A 16,491-nucleotide genomic window follows, 5' to 3' on the forward strand; every position below is an offset into this window, starting at 1 on the left:
GGCCAAGGCTAGCGCTCACGGTCGACCGGCGGCTTCGTCGGCGGCGGCGACGCGGAACGGGATGAGAACCCTGCGCTGCGGTGTGGTTCGGAGTTGGGGTTTCCCTCTACTCGGGTCTGGAGTCCACGCCCTTTGTATTGGCGGGCAAGGAAGGCGGGGACGCGGCACATCGGCTGGGCCCGTGTTCCGGATGTGGCTCGTGCGCCCGCCAACGGTTACGAAGACCAGGTGTATCCACGACTCCTCGAGCAAATCGTACCCCTTGGATTTTGAACGGAGGGACCAGATCCAGCGCTGCAGGAAACTTGCATGGAACTCTGCTCCTACTGCTTTTGCTTCGCTGCAGTCCGAGTCCTTCTGTGACTGCCCCCTTCTTCAGGCTTGGCCGCTTTGACTAAGAGTGACCTTTGTCTCCCATAAAAAAAAAGAGTGACCTCTCTTTGATTTATGGAAAACTATTTATTTAATTTCACCGACTGATTCCTTCCTCCCGTCAATCGCCTCATCCGCTCGACGTGTGCTCCTTGCGGGGCATGTCCCCCTCCCAACCCTATCCTCTCTGTGGTCTTTCTCCTCCGCACATTCTCTTCTTCATGTTTTCTTTTCGTCATGTGGGGTCTCGTCATGCCTACTATGGGGACGGGCTCCCTACGGTGACAACCCATCTCCCCGCTGCCACAAATCAAGAAAGGGTTTTGACGCTGACCACACATGCGCATCCGCCAACCTCAACACTCATGCAGCATCACCGACATCGATGGAGCATCCAATGGAAGCATCATCAAGTGCCACGGGTGGTACGATGGAGCTTCTGTGCGTGGTCATCGGCATTGTGATAGAGCATAGTGTGTGGTCGCCAGTGCTGCGATGGAGCATCGCTGGCTCTACGAAGACATCATGATGCAACGACGACTCCAACGGGGCAGCAACTCCAATGATGTTGCACAGCCGCCGATGCTACAATGGAGCATCACCGGTTGTTGTGATGCAAGCTACTTGGCGAGCGATTGCCACTGCAGATGTCGCCGAGGGTCGATACTGTAGTGGTGTTGCAAGTTGGTCGGGCATGGCTAGCTACTAGCGGGAGTCACCTGTGTGATGTGTTGCAGCATTCTCGGTTGCAGCAAACTCGTCGGCGTTTTGTTACGAACTTGCTGGGTGCAGATGCTCGCTAGAGACATCACATGGATGTTGCATTGCAACATGCTTGGTCACGGCAAGTTTGCTACAGTTTTGCTATGAGTCGACCGGTGGCGCGACTCCAACAAGCGGGTGCTACGGGCTGGCAAGCCTGATGCCCTCACCAGAGCTACAAGAGCTACCTGCGAGCGTACGTGATGAACCGGGATGCTACTTTGCAACTTACGCGGTTGTTGCAGAGGTGCTGCAGTAAACAGAGAAGGTGGGATTGAAGCGGCGGCAAGTGATCCTTTCACAAGATCAGCCGGCTGACGCCTACCAGGCTGGAATTTAGTCTATTTTAGGCAGCCCAATAACTATTTCAGAAATTTCTAATAGATTTTAGAGGCCCACTTAGCCCATTTGTGCAAGGCAAGGGATACTACTAAAGTTTAATCCCATATTGCTAGTTTAGTGGGAGTTGGACCTCCTTATAAGGGAGGTTCTTCCCCACTTGTACGAGCATGAGAACAAGAAGGATATCCATGCGCGCTCCTCCTCCGCCGCCGCCCGCCTCGTCCCGACGCGTCGCGGGTTGCGGGAATGAGCCGATATCTAAATTTTTGCCACGCACTACAGGTATACGAAAGGTCACACGAAAGCTGAAAAGATTTTTGCGAAAGTGAAGTTCGAATGCGAACGGTGCAGCCCTTCGGCTGCTGGCTGTTCACTTCGCCTCCGTCTCTTCGTTTCGCCTCCCGTCGCTGCCCTCTCGCCTCCTTCTCTTGCGCCTATAAAAGGGAGGTCGCTCCTCCCAGCGAGACGCGCCAGAACTACTCCTTCCCTCGCCATCGGTTCCATCTCTGAGCTGCTGATGTCTTCCTCATCCCGGCTTGCGGCGTGCACCGCACGTCGAGACAGTAGGCCTCCGAGACCGCACCTTTTGAGTCATGTACGGGAGAAGGGTGATAAGGTTTTTGGGGAGCGCTCTGCGCGACTACTGGCTTCTTCATCACGGACTTCGACGACTACTTCCCCGACGTCGACTACCTCAGCAACGACATGGCTGGAGAGGATGTCGACCCCAAGTCCAGTGCTTCTGCTGCTGTTGTCCCGTATGTGTTCTTCTTCTTTCTGTCAGATGTCCTGCCACAGTTTCTCGTACTAGTACTTGCCCTACATGTGTTAGGTTCTACTCCATATATGCAACATGATCTAGTGTCTGTCCTAGATGTGTTCAGTTCAAGTTCATATATGCAAATGCTATTTACTTTTTCTCCATCAGGTTGCATGACTTGCTTTATCGCAGCTACATTAGTCATGCTTTATCTAATATTTATGTTAATAAAATCATTTGGTAAATTGCTCATATTTCCAACAATCCAAAAACCTTATTATAGGCATTTTATCCCAAGTGGTTTTGCTGCTTCCATGAGACCTCCTATGTTTGAGGGTATCCACTATAAGAGGTGGCGCGTGAGAGCAGTCTTATGGTTTTAAACCATGAGTTTCTACGACGCCACTCTTGGCAAGCCTGAAGGAGAGTTTGATGCTCAACAGGCACAAGTTTTTCAGAAAATGGATACTCTGTTTAAGGCTGCTCTCTTGAGTGTTTTTGGTGAGAACATAGTTGATGATTATGCGTTAATTGATAATGGAAAAGATATGTGGGATGCACTCGAGGCTAAGTTTGAGGTCTCGGATGCTGGCACTGAGCTATACATCATGGAGCAATTCTGTGATTACAGGATGACTGAAGAGCGCTCCGTGGTTGAGCAAGCTCATGAGATACAGTCATTTGCTAGAGAACTTGAGCACTTCGGTTGTATGCTACCGGACAAGTTTGTTGCCGGAGGTATCATCACTAAGCTTCCTCCTTCATGGAGGAACTTTGCTACCTTGCTGAAGCATAAGAGGCAGGAGTTTTCCGTCCCGGATCTCATTGGCACTCTTGATGTGGAAGAAAAGGCAAGAGCAAAGGACACACGTGCTTGAGGTATTGAGAGAGGATCTAGTGCCAATGTGGTACAGAAGCAGAACTTCCCGCCCCACAAGTTCAAGAACAAGGGCAAGTTTGATGGTAAAGCAAAGTTTGATGGGAAGAACAACGCTGTCCAGCACAAGAACTTCAAGAAGAAGAATGACAAGAAGAAAGGTGCTTGTCATGTGTGTGGGGATCCTGATCATTGAGCTCCTAGTTGCCCTAATCGCTATGACAAGCGTCATTCTGGGAAAGGCGGCAAGACCGCTAATGTTGTCATTGGAGACACTAACATGAAGGATGCTGGGTATGGTATATTTCTCACTATTCTTTCAGTATGTCATTCTCCTGATTGGTTGATTGACACGGGTGCTAATGTGCATGTATGCGGTGATATTTCCATGTTTTCGTCTTATCAGACCGTAGGGACTTCAACCGTGTTGATGGGCAACGGTTCAAGTGCTTCTGTTCGCGGTGTTGGCACGGTCGATCTGAAGTTTACTTCGGGGAAGATCGTGCGGCTGAAGAACGTGCATTATGTCCCCTCCGTCAATAAAAATCTTGTTACAGGATCTCTTCTGTGTAGAGATGGCTACAAGCTTGTCTTTGAGTCGAATAAATTTGTAATATCCAAGTATGGAATCTTTGTTGGTAAAGGCTATGAGTCAGGAGGTCTGTTTCATTTATCCTTATCAGACGTTTGCAATAAAGTTGTTAATCATATTTGCAACAATAGTGAATCCAATGTGTGGCATTCACGTCTTTGTCGTGTTAACTTTGGTTGCATGTCGCGACTAGCGAAATTGAACTTAATCCCTAGTTTCACCACTGTCAAGGGATCTAAGTGTCAAGTGTATGTGCAAGCTAAGCAACCTCGTAAGTCTCACACGACTGCAGAAACGAGAAATCTTGCACCACTAGAGCTCATACATTCAGATCTATGTGAAATGAATGGTGTTTTGACAAAAGGTGGAAAGAAATATTTTATGACGTTAATTGACGACTCCACTAGATATTGCCTTGTGTATCTTCTGAAATCTAAGGATGAGGCTTTAAACTTTTTCAAGATCTATAAAGCTGAAGTGGAAAACCAACTTGATCGAAAAATCAAGAGGCTTAGGTCCGACCGTGGTGGAGAGTATTTTTCCAATGAATTTGATGCTTTTTGTGCGGAACATGGTATAATCCATGAGAGGACGCCTCCCTATTCACCTCAGTCAAATGGGGTAGCCGAAAGAAAGAACCGTACTCTAACTGGTTTGGTTAACGCCATGTTAGACACGTCAGGTCTCTCCAAGGCATGGTGGGGGGAGGCGATATTGACGGCATGTCATGTCCTAAACCGAGTTCCCACAAAGAACAAAGAGATAACTCCATTCGAGGAATGGGAGAAGAAAAGGTTAAAACTCTCTTATCTACGAACATAGGGTTGTTTGGCGAAAGTCAATGTTCCAATTCCAAAGAAGTGGAAGCTTGGACCAAAGACTGTGGATTGTGTTTTCCTGGGATATGCTTTTCATAGCATTGGCTATAGATTCTTGATTGTAAAATCTGAGGTACCTGACATGCATGTCGGTACGATCATGGAGTCGAATGATGCGACTTTCTTTGAAGATATCTTTCCCATAAAGGATATGGCTACCTCATCTAATCAGGAGATGCCTAGTTCATCAAATCAGGAACCAGTTACAATTACCGAACCTACAATTTCGATGGAACACTTTGAAAGTCCTGTGGAGGAGAACAATGAAGTTCCTATTAGGAGCAAGAGGCAGAGGACTGCAAAGTCCTTGGGTGATGATTTTCTTGTGTACCTCATAGATGACACTCCCAGTTCTATTTCAGAGGCTATGCATCTGAAGATGCTGACTACTGGAAGGAAGCGGTTCGTAGCAAGATGGATTCCATCTTGGCGAATGAAACTTGGGAGATAACTGATCGTCCTTATGGGTGCAAACCTATAGGATGCAAATGGGTATTCAAGAAGAAGCTTAGGCCTGATGGTACTATTGAAAAGTACAAGGCTCGGCTCGTAGCTAAGGGATATACCCAAAAGGAAGGTGAAGACTTCTTTGATACTTACTCACATGTGGCTCGACTGACCACTATTCGAGTTCTACTTTCACTAGCTGCCTCGCATGGTCTTCTCGTTCATCAAATGGATGTTAAGACTGCTTTCCTAAATGGAGAGTTGGACGAGGAAATCTATATGGAACAACCAGATGGGTTTGTACTAGATGGTCAGGAAGGAAAAGTGTGCAAGTTGCTGAAGTCTTTGTATGGACTCAAGCAAGCACCTAAACAGTGGCATGAGAAGTTTGAAAGAATTTTAACAGCCGTAGGCTTTGTTGTAAACGAAGCTGACAAATGTGTGTACTATCGCCATGGTGTGGGCGATGGAGTTATCCTTTGCTTGTATGTTGACGACATACTAATTTTTGGAACAAATCTGAATGTTATTAAGGAGGTCAAGAATTTCCTATCTCGATGTTTTGAGATGAAGGATTTAGGAGTGGTTGATGTCATTCTGAACATTAAGTTGTTGAGAGAAGATGATGGTGGGATTACATTGCTTCAATCTCACTATGTGGAAAAGATCTTGAGTCGCTTTGGCTATAGTGACTGCAAGCCCTCTCCAACACCTTATGATGCAAGTGTCTTACTTCGAAAGAATCGAAGAATTGCTAGAGACCAATTGAAGTATTCTCAGATTATTGGCTCGCTTATGTACTTAGCCAGTGCTACTAGACCTGACATCTCTTTTGCTGTTAGCAAACTGAGTCAGTTTGTCTCAAAACCAGGAGATGTGCATTGGAAAACTCTAAAAAGAGTTTTGCGTTATTTGAAAGGCACTGTGAATTATGGAATTCATTACACCGGGCACCCAAAGGTGCTTGAAGGGTATAGTGAGTCAAATTGGATCTCAGATGCTGATGAGATAAAGGCCACGAGCAGATATGTATTCACTCATGGAGGTGGCGCTGTTTCTTGGAAGTCTTCCAAGCAGACCATGTTAACGAGGTCAACAATTGAAGCAGAACTCACAGCACTAGATACAGCTACGGTTGAAGCAGATTGGCTTCATCGGCTCTTGAATGACTTGCCGGTTGTTGAGAAACCTGTATCGGGTATCCTTATGAACTGCGACAATCAAACTGTGATCACGAAAGTGAGCAGCTCAAAGGATAACATGAAGTTATCAAGACACGTTTAGAGAAGGTTAAAGTCTGTCAGGAAAATAAAAAACTCCGGAGTTATTGCATTGGATTATATCCAAACGTCTAAAAATCTAGCAGATCCTTTTACTAAGGGTCTATCACGTAATGTGATAGATAATGCATCGAGAGAGATGGGTATGAGACCCACAATATGAGTTGTTCACAGTGGTAACCTATTTTTTGTGATCGAAGATCCCGTGAATTAGATATGGAAGACAAGCTGTTGGTCAACTGAGAGGAGAGTATCCTTACTATTCACAATACCACTCTATGAAGATGCAATACTCTCCTAATCTGCATGGCAGGTTGATGTATATCTTAATGTATTCTAAGTGGCTTATTTAAGCAGAGATGTTATCCTGCAAAATATCTTTTGAAGAACACACCTATATGAGTCTGATTGTCAAACGTCGCAATCTATGATAATAGGTTTCTCTCTAGTAAACTCATGAAAGGTCACGGAGTATGACGCATAAGCTCCACTCGCGGAGAAGACCCACGGTAGCCACGTATCGGTCAAGGTTTTATGTGAAGCTATATTCGTAGAAAACTTGCAGTTCAAGGCCCAGTCCACTATTCAAGTTGCTTACTAGTGTAGCATAGAGTTTTAGGTGGAAGTTCAACTTAACAGTCTCCACTGCTGTACCGGTATATAAAACAGTGTTTTGGAACCAAAGGCAAATTTCTGTGTGCCTCTGGGATCTGGTGGGGGATTACTGGAATTTAGTCTATTTTGGGCAGCCCAATAACTATTTCAGAAATTCATAATAAATCCTAGAGGCCCACTTAGCTCATTTGTGCAAGGCAAGGGATACTACTAAAGTTTAGTCTCACATTGCTAGTTTAGTGGGAGTTGGACCTCCTTATAAGGGAGGTTCTTTCCCCACTTGTACGAGAATGAGAACAAGAGGGATATCCACATGCGCTCCTCCTCCGCCGCCCGCCTCGTCACGCCACGCCTCGTCATGACGCGACGCGCCGCGCCGCGCCGCGCCACGGGTTGCGGGAATGAGCCGAGCCGATATCTAAATTTTTGCCACGCACTACGGGTGTACGAAAGGTCACACGAAAGCTGAAAAGATTTTTCCGAAAGTGGAGTTCGAATGCGAACGGTGCAGCCCTTCGGCTGCTGGCTGTTCACTTCGCCTCCATCTCTTCGTTTCGCCTCCCGTCGCTGCCCTCTCGCCTCCTTCTCTTGCGCCTGTAAAAGGGAGGTCGCTCCTTCCAGAGAGACGCACCAGAACTACTCTGTCCCTCGCCATCGGTTCCATCTCTGAGCTGCTGCTGTCTTCCTCATCCCGGCTTGCAGCGTGCACCGCACGTCGGGACAGTAGGCCTCCAAGACCGCACCTTTTGAGTCCTGTACGGGAGTAGGGTGATAAGGTTTTTAGGGAGTGCTCTGCACGACTACTGGCTTCTTCATCACGAACTCCGACAACTACTGCCCCGACGTCGACTACATCAGCAACGACATGGCTGGAGAGGATGTCGACCCCAAGTCCAGTGCTTCTGCTGCTGCTGTCCCGTATGTGTTCTTTTTCTTTCTGTCAGATGTCCTGCGACAGTTTCTCGTACTAGTACTTGCCCTACATGTGTTAGGTTCTACTCCATATATGCAACATGATCTAGTGCCTGTCCTAGATGTGTTCAGTTCAAGTTCATATATGCAAATGCTATTTACTTTTTCTCCGTCAGGTTGCATGACTTGCTTTATCACGGCTACATTAGTCATGTTGTATCTAATATTTCTGTTAATAAAATCATTTGGTAAATTGCTCATATTTCCAACATACCAGTCCCCTTGATTTATTGGGATTACTTTGCAAATCAAATCAGTCAATGAGGATCTAGTTAAGGCCCTGTTTGGTTTCAATAAGTCACCTGACTTATAAGTCAGGTGACTTAGAACCAGTGACTTATAAGTCACACATGTTTGGTTGTCACCTGACTTATAAGTCACCTGATCACACCTTCCCACTTTGTTTTTTAATGTAAAGGTGATGGGACCCACGCAAAAGAGGTGACTTATAAGTTTTAAGTTGGGGTGGAGCAACTTATGACTTATAAGTTGGGGTGATTTATAAGTTGGGTCCGTTTGACAAAATAAGTCACTTTTTTCACTTTTCGACTTATAAGTTTGTGACTTATTTGGAACCAAACAGGCCCTAAGCCTTAAACGACATACTAATGTTACATGCATGACCCTCTCAGTTATTCATAAATTGGTGGACTCTATGTTGAGCAAATACAGCACAAACTGGGAGCATGATTGGTTTAGTGCAAAAAAAATATCACAGGCCAATTGGCACTGTACCAAATATTGGTACGATTACCAAGTTGTCTACTCAATCTCACATAATAAAAATAATAATGTTTGACAAGTCTTGGTATTTTCAATATTTGACTAGCCAAGTATGCATTAAACCAATCATGTTCTAACAAGCACATCGCCGACAAAAGGCGATCTCCGTACATGGCCAACCGCACTCACAGCCCGACGACTTCGACTCCGCCGGAAATTCACAGAAAAGCACCTTCCCGCTGCATCGACCATGACCGTCACAAGCATATTCAGCAGCTTCATCAACACCAGAGAAGACAAGACATATTCAAGAGAGCGGCAGGCATGAGCAGCTCCGGTCCCAAGAGAACGGCCAACATGACTTGTTCGCTGCTCAGCAACCTCAACCGCAGAGAGGCCGGGTATCATGTCCTGCACCCATAAGCCCCGAAAAGCTTCACTGACGGTGCGGGCACCCTATGCACTTTATCGGAAAAAAGGTTGGACGCAAAGACGGACACACAGTGGTACCACGAAAATATGCTCTTATTTGTGGGAAATGTACAAGAACCAGATACAATAATCCACCCTACTTGTATACCTGAGCGACCGAGTGATCATGAAAGATAAGAAGACTTGCACAGAAACTGAATAATTGGACTTGCAAACATACTCATCCAAAAGTAAAGGAACTCCTGGGATGTCCACTGATCGGGCGCTAGGATTCTGTAAATATAACCTCCTAGGAGGCATGTACTCTCTCTCATCTTTTCAATGCAATGAAACGCAAAAATCATTTTGCGTTTTCTCGAAAGAAAAAAAAAGTAAAGGAACTGGCCATTATGATCCAAGGGCCAGACAAGAAAATCTCATAGAAAATCATCTTAGCAATCTGAAGACGCAATATTCGCTACACGCTTCAGTCTTTCAGTTCAAATAAAACACAAGGATTAGAAGTTGATGCTGACTCCAGTTTTAGTAAGAACTGGCACATGTTGCAGCCTGCAGTTAAACGTGCACGCCCCTCACTGCTCACCTTCAGCAGGAGGATTCTTCATGAGTTCCCTAGCCTTCCTGCATGAATTCGAAACCATAAGGAATGAACTGCATAAGTCCTTCAATATGCAGCTCAATAAGGAATTGCACTATGTTAAACCATATAATGTTCAGGTTCAAGGGGCGCACCACGCACCGGTTTAGTTGAGATAAGTTTCGGTCTAGGTTAGTTAGAGTATATGGTTGTAATCTCTTTATGTATATCTTATCTCTACTTTTCTTGTACCTCAACATGTAATCTCAACAAACTTGTATGCTTATCAGGGATATGCCCCTGCCTATATTAACACGAAACCGTCGCCTCGAGAGAGGTACAACGTTCTCCGCTGTTTTACATGGTATACAGAGCCACCTCTATCCATCGCATCTAGCAAAACCCATCCACCGCCAGCCATGTCGTCCTCCTCCAGCACCGTCCAGGCTTCCCTTGGGCAGGTTGCAGAAAAGCTCACCCGCACCAACTACGTCCTATGGCGTGCGCAGGTGACACCGCAGCTGAGAGGGGCTGGCCTCTTTGGCTACGCCGACGGCTCCATGCCAGAACATGTCAAGATCCTCGTCACGAAGGACAAAGACGGGAAAAAAGAGCAGACGCCGAACCCTCTCCATCCGATCTGGTTCAAAGAAGGGCAGCAGGTACTTGGATACTTGCCCAATACTCTCACCAAAGAGGTCCTCGTACAGGTTACCTCCATCGCCACGCCGCACGAGCTCTGGGCGGCTCTCGCCCACATGTTCTCGTCGCAGTCTCGAGCCCGCGTCAACAACATCCGGGTTGCTCTCTCCACGGCGCAGAAGGGGACGCAATCTGTTGCTGCCTACTTCGCCCAGATGAGAGCACTCGCCGATGAGCTCGCAGCCGCCGGAAAGCCCATCGATGACGATGAGCTTGTTTCCTACATCACCGCCGGCCTCGACATGGAGTATCAACCCCTCGTCTCGGCCAACGACGCGCGCACCGACACCATCAACATCGACGACCTCTACGCTCAGATAAGCAACTTTGATCAGCGCCTCGCCCTCTACAACAACAACTCGGGCGGGAGCTTCAAGTCATCTGCTAACATGGTCTCTCGCGGCGGTGGCGGTTCACGCTATCGTGGACCTCCGCGCGACAAGGGCAAGCCGCCATCAGGCGGAAACAGCAGCGGCGGCAACTCCTCTCGTGGTGGCGGCGGCGGCGGCGGGCGGCCCTCCAACAACAACAACAGGGGCCGCCGTGGTGGCAGGCCTCGCACCAACCCTAATGCGCCACGATGCCAAATCTGCGGCAAGCTAGGCCACACCGCCCGCGACTGCTGGTATCGCTATGAAGATGATGGCGAATCCTCACAAGATGAGAAAGTTGCAGGTGCTGCTGATGGCTCCTACGACATCGACACGAACTGGTATGTGGACAGTGGCACAACTGACCACATCACGAGCGAGCTGGAAAAGGTGACAGTTCGTGAGAAATACCGCGGCAAGACCAAGTTCACACTGCCAACGGAGAAGGTATGAGCATTAGCCACGTTGGTCATTCAGTGCTCAAACCCCCCCATAGAAATATTCGTTTAAGAAAATTTTTGCATGTCCCTAGTGCTTCGAAAAATCTCCTTTCAGTTCATCGCATTGCCATTGACAACCATGTATTCCTTGAGTTTCATCCGTCTTTATTTTTGATCAAGGATCAGGTCACGAAGAAAATTCTGTATCGAGGTAGATGCATTCGAGGGTTGTACCCGTTGATTCCGGAGCTTAGGAGATTGAATAAAGAAGCCTATGGTATCACCAAAGTCTCTTCAACACGGTGGCATGATAGATTAGGGCATGCATCTTTTTCTTTAGTTGAACATTTGCTTAAAAAGAATAAGCTCCCGTTTGTTGGTGAGCGAGATCGTGAAACAATTTGTGATTCATGTCAGTGTGCTAAATGTCATCAACTACCTTATCCTGTGTCTACAAGCGTCTCCACCAAACCTCTTGAGCTCATTTTTTCCGATGTTTAGGGTCCTGCTCCTAGATCAGTTGGCAGACACACTTACTACGTGAGTTTTATCGATGACTATAGCAAGTACACGTGGATCTATCTCATCAAAAAGAAATCTGATGTATTTCAAGTTTTTCACAACTTTCAAGCACTAGTAGAAAGAAAGTTTGATTGCAAGATCCTAGCTCTCCAATCCGATTGGGGAGGGGAGTACCGCAACCTCAACTCCTTTTTTCAGCAAATTGGTATATCACACCACGTGTCATGCCTCCATGCTCACCAGCAAAACGGATCAGCCGAGCGCAAGCACAGGCATATAGTTGAGGTTAGCCTAGCCTTACTTGCTGCTGCCTCTATGCCTTTGAAATTCTGGGATGAGGCTTTTCTCACCGCAGTCCACCTCATAAACATGTTGCCTAGTAGAGTCATCAACAATGAATCTCCAGTAGAACGTCTCCTTCATACAAAACCTGATTACACATCTCTACGAGTGTTTGGGTGTGCGTGTTGGCCGAATCTTCGGCCATATAACAACCGCAAACTCATGTTCCGATCAAAACAGTGTGTTTTCTTGGGCTATAGTCCACAACATAAGGGTGTAAAGTGTCTTGACGTATCCACTGGACGTGTCTATATTTCCCGTGACGTTGTGTTCGATGAAACTGTTTTCCCTTTTGCACAACTTCATCCAAACGCCGGAGCCCTTCTTCAAAAGGAGATTCTTATTCTACCTTCACATCTCACCGGTCATGACAATGGGGATGTTTTAGACACTGATGATCAATTGTTGACTAATCCTCTTACTAATAATGGTCTTGAGTCTTGTGATGCAACAGAAAAAAATTGTGCAGAAAATGGTGAAGAAATCAGCTCAAATCAACATTTTATGCTTCCTGGACAAAACAGCAGCAGCATCGGAGCGGATCTACCTCGAGATCCAGGCGCATCCCCCTCGGGATCGCTTCTGCGCCAGTCTGCCACCCTGGCCCCCGCGGAATCCGCGCCAGACCGATCCGCCCCGAGCCCCGCGTCGCCTCACGCCACCAGCGGCTCGGTGGACCGCCCAGTGGCTGCTCCGCGCCAACCCACCAGCGCCACGCGGCGCCAACTGCAGTCGCCCGCGCCTGGTCCCGCGCCCGGCCCCGCGTCTGGCCCCGCACCTAGTCGGTTCGGCCCCGACACGCGCTGCTACGCGCGGCGCCCATCACGGCAGGATCCGGGCGCTGATTCCTGTGTGGATCCCGCTACAGCCCCTGTCCCACCGGCGCAATCATTGCAAAATCATGCGCCCCCTGCTGGATCGTGATCCTCTGCGGCGCCCTCTTCTTCAGCTTCACGTGCATCGGCCACAGAAGATCTGGTCTGCATGTCCTCGCCCAGCGAGCCTGCAGCTGTTCCTGGCGCTGGATCTTCTGTGGATCCTTCTTCACCACCCCGCACTAGGCTTCACAGGGGAGTAACTCAACCCAAAAAATACAAGTCTTTAGCAAAGTTTGGACTTGCTTGTGTTTCACATGAACCAGATATCCCACACTCTGTTGCAGAAGCTCTAGGCGATCCAAAGTGGCAGAAGGCTATGGAAGATGAATACATGGCGCTCCACAAAAATAAAACCTGGCACTTAGTTCCAGCACGTCAAGGCAAAGGTAAAAATGTTATAGATTGTAAATGGGTCTTCAGAATTAAAAAGAAATCTGATGGCACCATAGATCGTTATAAGGCTAGACTAGTTGCAAAAGGATTTAAGCAAAGGTATGGTCTAGACTATGAGGATACTTTTAGTCATGTAGTGAAAGCTGCTACTATTCGTCTCGTTTTGTCTATTGTTGTATCCAGAGGATGGAGTCTACGCCAGCTAGATGTTCAGAACGCGTTTCTTCATGGTGTTCTGGAAGAGGAAGTGTTCATGAAACAACCTCCTGGGTTTGAAAACAGATAAAACCCCTCCACATATGCAAGCTTGACAAGGCTCTATATGGATTAAAACAAGCTCCTAGAGCATGGTATTCTCGGTTGAGTTCAAAGCTTCAAGGACTTGGGTTTGCTCCGTCCAAGTCTGACACCTCACTGTTTATTTTCAACAAGTCAAATACATCTATATTTGTACTCATATATGTTGATGATATTATTGTCACTAGCTTATCTGATGAAGCTATTTCAGCACTCCTCAAGGATTTGAACTCTGAGTTTGCTTTTAAGGATCTAGGAGACTTGCACTACTTCCTTGGCATTGAAGTAAAAAAGAAATGGAGATGAGCTTCACTTGTCCCAAGAGAAGTATGCCACTGATCTTGTAGCAAGAGCAGGGTTGCAAGGTTGCAAGGCAGCTCCAACACCTCTATCCAGCTCTGAGAAACTATCCTTAACAGAAGGGAAACTCTTGAATCAAGAGGATAACACCAGGTACAGAAGTATGGTTGGTGCACTGCAATATTTAACTCTGACTAGGCCTGATATTTCTATTGTTGTGAACAAAGTATGTCAGTTCCTTCATGCACCCACTACAGTACATTTGACAGCTGCAAAACGCATACTTAGATATGTCAAGAACACTTTCAGTGTTGGACTCACCTTCACCAAGTCACCATCAACACTTGTAAGTGCCTTTTCTGACTCTGATTGGGCAGGTTGCCTTGATGACAGACGCTCAACAGGTGGTTTTGCAGTGTTCTTTGGTCCAAATTTAATCTCATGGTGTGCTAAGAAAAAAGCTACTGTGTCTAGATCTAGCACAGAAGCAGAATACAAATCATTAGCAAATGCTACTGCAGAAATTATTTGGGTTCAGTCAGTACTGAAAGAGCATGGGATACATAGTAAACAGGCTCCATGCTTATGGTGTGACAATCTGGGTGCCACCTATCTTTCTGCTAACCCAATATTTCATGCAAGAACAAAACATATCGAAATAGATTTTCACTTTGTCAGAGAAAGAGTTGCAGAAAAAATGCTGGATATTCGATTCATTCGGTCTCAAGACCAAGTTGCAGATGGCTTCACTAAAGCTTTGCCTACCAGAGGTGTTGAAGAATTTAAGCGTAATCTCAACTTGTCCAAGTTGTGATTATGGGAGGGTGTTAAACCATATAATGTTCAGGTTCAAGGGGCGCACCACGCACCGGTTTAGTTGAGATAAGTTTCGGTCTAGGTTAGTTAGAGTATATGGTTGTAATCTCTTTATGTGTATCTTATCTCTACTTTCCTTGTACCTCAACATGTAATCTCAACAAACTTGTATGATTATCAGGGATATGCCCCCTGCCTATATTAACACGAAACCGTCGCCTGGAGAGAGGTACGACGTTCTCCGCTGTTTCACACACTATACGTGACTGAGACAGAAGTGGCACATAACGAACAAAAGAAGCTCTTCAGAGGCGTCTAAGGAATTGCACTAGTGGCTTTTGCCGTGATAGTCTAGTGTGCTACTGCTTCCCATCACTATAAAATCACTTCGCCAATCTAAAATCAATTTTTAACCATACAAAACTGCTGCATGTATTGATTAATATAGAAGATTGCACGCCAAAGATGGCACGATCCATACAATGCTCAAAGAACACACAACCAAAGGAACGCCAAACCGGGAAGGACCTAGCGATACCTAGACAAGTGCAAAGTAGGAGTACAAGTGTACAACACGAGGGCACGGAAGCAACAACCATCAGCACATGCAGCGCCAGTTAGTGTGACAACACACCCGTACCGAGCCAACCTTTTTTTTTTGAAACGGAGGCAAAAGTATTGCCTCATCCATTAATTAAGAAGAAGAGAATTGCCCAGTTAATTTACGGAGAACTGGGCAAAAACCGTTACAAACTTGCTCAAGACAATTGAACAAGCACACACATACAATCATGCCAACTACTCCCAAATTATGGAGACACACGACCACATAGGCACGCTGACAGACACACCCAACACAATTTTAATGTCACTTCCCAACACATGGGTCTCAACATCACAATGAAAACCCCATTGAATCGTTGCAACTTGAAAGAAACACATCGAAAAAGTCAACGTACACCACCAAGCCCTCGCTTGCAGACCAGAAATCTGATTCATCATGGAACACTTGTGAATTCCCTTTTGCACCATCCTTCTTACTTTTGGTCCTGCTAGATTTCTCCTTGAGGATGCCAGGTCGAGGATTAATACCACCTTTCTTGCATTTGTCCCTCAATGCTTTCTCCTTCAAGAGACATCCAATCGTCTTTCCAGATTTATCAGCATCCAATTCTGCGAGAAAATCACAAAGCTTGGCGGCAAAGAGGGCCCCAGGATTAGGTACCACCACACCGGCCACAACAATATCCTCACCCACAGGAACCATGAGTCCGATGGGCTTCGGCGAGGGCATGACACTAGAATCACGACAACTCTTCTCTTCATGTAAAGATGCTTGGCTAGGATCCGGAGTGGTTGGAGCAGGAGCCAAAGCCACAACCGAGGGCACGAGCGAACCACCTTGAAGATGCTCCCCTAGTAGCGGCGAAACAGGTTCCTCACACATTTGTTGAAGCTCGGGCATAATCTGCATCGCCGGAGCCATTACCACGGTTGTGGCGTCACCAACGGAGGTAGCAGGCACCGAGGGCTGGGCAGGCAACGGTGGTGAACTGGCCCTAGCATGAGGGGAGAAGCAACCGTAGAGGTCCGCAACCCTCTCGTCAGCAAAGTCAACGTCAGTATCCGTCATAGCAGGGTTTTTTTCCTTCACATCCAAAGCAACATAGATCTTATCCAGAGCAATCTCTGTACGCTCCAGAAAGCTCTCAAACCGAATCAGACAACCATCCATACGTTCAGTGACATCACGTAGAGGCTGGACCGCCTCCTTCAGCTGAAATGAAGCCAAATCTTGTAG

The 16,491-nt window shown here is 46.8% G+C and overlaps 1 pseudogene; it reads left to right on the forward strand.

Annotated features, from left to right (window-relative positions):
- Positions 1 to 10,525: 10,525 nt before the first annotated feature.
- Positions 10,526 to 10,664, forward strand: LOC119273860 (annotated as a pseudogene).
- Positions 10,665 to 16,491: the final 5,827 nt, after the last annotated feature.

Source organism: Triticum dicoccoides, chromosome 3A (assembly GCF_002162155.2).
Source record: "Triticum dicoccoides isolate Atlit2015 ecotype Zavitan chromosome 3A, WEW_v2.0, whole genome shotgun sequence".
Taxonomy (NCBI): domain Eukaryota; kingdom Viridiplantae; phylum Streptophyta; class Magnoliopsida; order Poales; family Poaceae; genus Triticum; species Triticum dicoccoides.